Genomic DNA, 6,474 nt, shown 5'->3' with positions numbered 1-6,474 from the left:
TCCAGTGAGAGAACTGCCCCGGTCTTTATTTTATACTCCATTGAGCGTGTGTGTGTGCGTGTGTGTGTTGACAGAGAGAGAGAGAGAGAGAGACAGAGAGAGAGAGAGAGAGGGAGAGATACAAAGGAATGTAATTCAAATTTTGCACTTCAGACCTTACAGTGTGTGTGTGTGTGTGTGTGTGTGTGTGTGTGTGTGTGTCTGTCTTTTACACAAAAAATGCACTTGCAACAACTTTAATATGGAATGTACTGGACTTCCCAGCTAGGCGCCCTCCTGTGGATGACAGGTGCAATTGATTGTCAAAAGCAGATATCTAACAGCTTCTGACACTTTGTACCGCATTGAGCCAGCAGAGGGAGCCCCCCTGGTTCAATCCCAGTTGCACAGCAGTTGTGACCAGCTTCTGTCTGTGTGCTTTGGTGTGTGTGAGTGTGTGTGTGTGTGTGTGTGTTGACAGAGAGAGAGAGAGAGAGATAGAGAGAGAGAGAGAGAGAGAGAGAGAGAGAGAGGGAGAGATACAAAGGAATGTAATTCAAATTTTGCACTTCAGACCTTACTGTGTGTGTGTGTGTGTGTCTGTCTTTTACACAAAAAATGCACTTGCAACAACTTTAATATGGAATGTACTGGACTTCCCAGCTAGGCGCCCTCCTGTGGACGACAGGTGCAATCCCAGTTGCACAGCACTTGACCAGCTTCTGTGTGTGTGTGTGTGTGTGTGTGACAGACAGACAGACAGACAGACAGAGAGGGAGATTCAAAGCATCAGGACCAGGAGATGACACAGTGCTCCAAAGGCCTGGTTCTGCTGCCTCCTCCTCCACCCACCTGCTGCAGACGCTTCTGTGAAGGGAAACTGCTACATGTTATGTCACCGATCCCTGCCATGCTGCGTGTCTAACGACCCGGCAGGGCCTGCTGAGTACAGTGGTGGTGGAATCGGCCCGATCGGACACTCCTATCTGCCACTTTGACCTTTTTATTCCGTCAAATTTGGACCCATTTACACCAAGTCCAGAACCGTTGGTGCTATCGACATGGGGTCTTCACCAGGGTGTCCGGAGCACCCCGAAACCCCCCCGTAGACACCACTTTCATCCCTCTACGACACTTACTTTCCCAGTTATTCCATTTTATTCCGTCAAGCTCTGGCTATTACCCCCTAACCTAACCAACCCTCATCATACCTGCATTTGTCCACTGGAGGGAGACAAAAACACCAAGCTCTGAGATTCAAATTTTGAACTGCAGACCTCACAGTGTCTGTGTGTGTGTGTGTGTGTGTGTGTGTGTGTGTGTGTGTGTGTGTGACAGAGAGAGAGAGAGAGTGACACTTGCTGTGTATTTAAGAAACAAACGCTCAAAGAAACCAAACAGAATGACACAGGCAGAAAGACACTGTTTTATTTTGGTAACCAATGATGCATTTCTTCTCCCCTTGTACAGTACACCCTGAAGCCGTGTGTGGACCAGGAGATCAGCAGAACAGGAACCACAGAGCGTCAGCGGCAGACATCCAAGCTGCACAGGGCACACGCAGCACCAGGCAGAATTAATGACGTCCCTGATCCACAGCTCAAGCCCAGCCACCCGCTGCCTCCTCGCCGCCTCCTCCCGGGACCTTCAAGGACCACCCACCAGCCACTGGTACACATTCCAATCTTACACAATGGCCCCAGCATCACAGGGCATCTCCTGACATTAAAATCTATCCTGATTTCTGTTGTTTTTCCCTCATCTCTGAGCCTGTGAGTGTGAGTGTGTGTGTGTGTGTGTGTGTGTGTGTGTGTGTGTGTGTGTGTGTGTGTGTGTGTGTGTGTGTGTGTGTCTCTCTCTCTTTTACACAAAAAACACATGTCAGTTGTTAAGGAAAATGTTATAAAACACTTCTTCAGTAAAGACTCAGAGAAGAGAAACACACAGAACTTCTTGCTAGCAAGGGCAGCCTCCACTCTAAGAGACTCCAGTGAGAGAACTGCCCCGGTCTTTATTTTATACTCCATTGAGTGTGTGTGTGTGTGTGTGTGTGTGTGTGTGTGTGTGTGTGTGTTGACAGAGAGAGAGAGAGAGAGAGAGAGACAGAGAGAGAGAGAGAGAGAGAGAGAGGGAGAGATACAAAGGAATGTAATTCAAATTTTGCACTTCAGACCTTACAGTGTGTGTGTGTGTGTGTGTGTGTGTGTGTGTGTGTGTCTGTCTTTTACACAAAAAATGCACTTGCAACAACTTTAATATGGAATGTACTGGACTTCCCAGCTAGGCGCCCTCCTGTGGATGACAGGTGCAATTGATTGTCAAAAGCAGATATCTAACAGCTTCTGACACTTTGTACCGCATTGAGCCAGCAGAGGGAGCCCCCCTGGTTCAATCCCAGTTGCACAGCAGTTGTGACCAGCTTCTGTCTGTGTGCTTTGGTGTGTGTGAGTGTGTGTGTGTGTGTGTGTGTTGACAGAGAGAGAGAGAGAGAGACAGAGAGAGAGAGAGAGAGAGAGAGAGAGAGAGGGAGAGATACAAAGGAATGTAATTCAAATTTTGCACTTCAGACCTTACTGTGTGTGTGTGTGTGTGTGTGTGTGTGTGTGTGTGTGTGTGTGTGTCTGTCTTTTACACAAAAAATGCACTTGCAACAACTTTAATATGGAATGTACTGGACTTCCCAGCTAGGCGCCCTCCTGTGGACGACAGGTGCAATCCCAGTTGCACAGCACTTGACCAGCTTCTGTGTGTGTGTGTGTGTGTGTGTGTGTGTGTGTGTGTGTGACAGACAGACAGACAGAGAGGGAGATTCAAAGCATCAGGACCAGGAGATGACACAGTGCTCCAAAGGCCTGGTTCTGCTGCCTCCTCCTCCACCCACCTGCTGCAGACGCTTCTGTGAAGGGAAACTGCTACATGTTATGTCACCGATCCCTGCCATGCTGCGTGTCTAACGACCCGGCAGGGCCTGCTGAGTACAGTGGTGGTGGAATCGGCCCGATCGGACACTCCTATCTGCCACTTTGACCTTTTTATTCCGTCAAATTTGGACCCATTTACACCAAGTCCAGAACCGTTGGTGCTATCGACATGGGGTCTTCACCAGCGCGTGCGGAGCGGCAGAAACACCCCACGTAGACACCACTTTCATCCCTCTACGACACTTACTTTCCCAGTTATTCCATTTTATTCCGTCAAGCTCTGGCTAAATCCCCTTAACCTAACCAACCCTAATCATACCTGCATTTGTCCACTGGAGGGAGACAAAAACACCAAGCTCTGAGATTCAAATTTTGAACTGCAGACCTCACAGTGTCTGTGTGTGTGTGTGTGTGTGTGTGTGTGTGTGTGTGTGTGTGTGTGTGTGTGTGTGTGTGTGCGCGCGCTTTGGTGTGTGTGCTTTGGTGTGTGTGTGTGTGTGTGTGTGTGTGTGTGACAGAGAGAGAGAGAGAGAGAGAGAGTGACACTTGCTGTGTATTTAAGAAACAAACGCTCAAAGAAACCAAACAGAATGACACAGGCAGAAAGACACTGTTTTATTTTGGTAACCAATGATGCATTTCTTCTTCCCTTGTACAGTACACCCTGAAGCCGTGTGTGGACCAGGAGATCAGCAGAACAGGAACCACAGAGCGTCAGCGGCAGACATCCAAGCTGCACAGGGCACACGCAGCACCAGGCAGAATTAATGACGTCCCTGATCCACAGCTCAAGCCCAGCCACCCGCTGCCTCCTCGCCGCCTCCTCCTGGGACCTTCAAGGACCACCCACCAGCCACTGGTACACATTCCAATCTTACACAATGGCCCCAGCATCACAGGGCATCTCCTGACATTAAAATCTATCCTGATTTCTGTTGTTTTTCCCTCATCTCTGAGCCTGTGAGTGTGAGTGTGTGTGTGTGTGTGTGTGTGTGTGTGTGTGTGTGTGTGTGTGTGTGTGTGTGTGTGTCTCTCTCTCTTTTACACAAAAAACACATGTCAGTTGTTAAGGAAAATGTTATAAAACACTTCTTCAGTAAAGACTCAGAGAAGAGAAACACACAGAACTTCTTGCTAGCAAGGGCAGCCTCCACTCTAAGAGACTCCAGTGAGAGAACTGCCCCGGTCTTTATTTTATACTCCATTGAGTGTGTGTGTGTGTGTGTGTGTGTGTGTGTGTGTGTTGACAGAGAGAGAGAGAGAGAGAGAGAGACAGAGAGAGAGAGAGAGAGAGAGAGAGGGAGAGATACAAAGGAATGTAATTCAAATTTTGCACTTCAGACCTTACAGTGTGTGTGTGTGTGTGTGTGTGTGTGTGTGTGTGTGTCTGTCTTTTACACAAAAAATGCACTTGCAACAACTTTAATATGGAATGTACTGGACTTCCCAGCTAGGCGCCCTCCTGTGGATGACAGGTGCAATTGATTGTCAAAAGCAGATATCTAACAGCTTCTGACACTTTGTACCGCATTGAGCCAGCAGAGGGAGCCCCCCTGGTTCAATCCCAGTTGCACAGCAGTTGTGACCAGCTTCTGTCTGTGTGCTTTGGTGTGTGTGTGAGTGTGTGTGTGTGTGTGTGTGTGTGTTGACAGAGAGAGAGAGAGAGAGACAGAGAGAGAGAGAGAGAGAGAGAGAGAGAGAGGGAGAGATACAAAGGAATGTAATTCAAATTTTGCACTTCAGACCTTACTGTGTGTGTGTGTGTGTGTGTGTGTGTGTGTGTGTGTGTGTCTGTCTTTTACACAAAAAATGCACTTGCAACAACTTTAATATGGAATGTACTGGACTTCCCAGCTAGGCGCCCTCCTGTGGACGACAGGTGCAATCCCAGTTGCACAGCACTTGACCAGCTTCTGTGTGTGTGTGTGTGTGTGTGTGTGTGTGTGTGTGTGACAGACAGACAGACAGACAGACAGACAGAGAGGGAGATTCAAAGCATCAGGACCAGGAGATGACACAGTGCTCCAAAGGCCTGGTTCTGCTGCCTCCTCCTCCACCCACCTGCTGCAGACGCTTCTGTGAAGGGAAACTGCTACATGTTATGTCACCGATCCCTGCCATGCTGCGTGTCGAACGACCCGGCAGGGCCTGCTGAGTACAGTGGTGGTGGACCCAGGCCCTCTGCACCTTCCTTTCTCCGACTGGGACCGTTTTGTCCCATCCTTTTTGGTCCGATTCGCCATATCTCCAGAACCGAAGAAGCCATCGGCGTGGCCTCTTCGCCACAGCGTCCGGCACCCACCAAAACCCCCACCTAGACACCAACATCAGCCCTCTACACCTCTTACTTTTTCAGTTATTCCACTTTTGTCCCATCCTCTCCTGGCTTTTTCCCCATAACCTATCATTTAAGCCTCATCATACCTGCCGTGGGCCACTGGAGGGAGACAAATCACCATGCACTAAAATTCAAATTTTGCACTGCAAACCTCACAGTGTCTGTGTCTGTGTGTGTGTGTGTGTGTGTGTGTGTGTGTGTGTGTGCGCGCGCTTTGGTGTGTGTGTGTGTGTGTGTGTGTGTGCGCGCTTTGGTGTGTGTGCTTTGGTGTGTGTGTGTGTGTGTGTGTGTGTGACAGAGAGAGAGAGAGAGAGAGTGACACTTGCTGTGTATTTAAGAAACAAACGCTCAAAGAAACCAAACAGAATGACACAGGCAGAAAGACACTGTTTTATTTTGGTAACCAATGATGCATTTCTTATCCCCTTGTACAGGGCCTTTTATGACAGGAACAGGAACCACAGAGCGTCAGCCGCACACATCGAAGCTGCACAGGGCACACGCGGCACCACGCAGAATAAATGACGTTCCTGGGCCAAGGCCGAAGCCCAGCCACCCGCTGCCTCCTCGCCGCCTCCTCCCGGGACCTTCAAGGACCACCCACCAGCCACTGGTACACATTCCAATCTTACACAATGGCCCCAGCATCACAGGGCATCTCCTGACATTAAAATCTATCCTGATTTCTGTTGTTTTTCCCTCATCTCTGAGCCGCTGAGTGTGAGTGAGTGTGTGTGTGTGTGTGTGTGTGTGTGTGTGTGTGTGTGTGTGTGTGTGTGTGTGTCTCTCTCTTTTACACAAAAAACACATGTCAGTTGTTAAGGAAAATGTTATAAAACACTTCTTCAGTAAAGACTCAGAGAAGAGAAACACACAGAACTTCTTGCTAGCAAGGGCAGCCTCCACTCTAAGAGACTCCAGTGAGAGAACTGCCCCGGTCTTTATTTTATACTCCATTGAGCGTGTGTGTGTGCGTGTGTGTGTTGACAGAGAGAGAGAGAGAGAGAGACAGAGAGAGAGAGAGAGAGGGAGAGATACAAAGGAATGTAATTCAAATTTTGCACTTCAGACCTTACAGTGTGTGTGTGTGTGTGTGTGTGTGTGTGTGTGTGTGTCTGTCTTTTACACAAAAAATGCACTTGCAACAACTTTAATATGGAATGTACTGGACTTCCCAGCTAGGCGCCCTCCTGTGGATGACAGGTGCAATTGATTGTCAAAAGCAGATATCTAACA

Source organism: Aulonocara sp. 'chitande type north' Nkhata Bay, linkage group LG18 (genome assembly GCF_057382095.1).
Source record: "Aulonocara sp. 'chitande type north' Nkhata Bay isolate Kocher_YH1m ecotype deep benthic linkage group LG18, A_spYH_male_GT1.1, whole genome shotgun sequence".
NCBI lineage: Eukaryota > Metazoa > Chordata > Actinopteri > Cichliformes > Cichlidae > Aulonocara > Aulonocara sp. 'chitande type north' Nkhata Bay.
Note: the sequence above shows the minus strand (reverse complement) of the source record.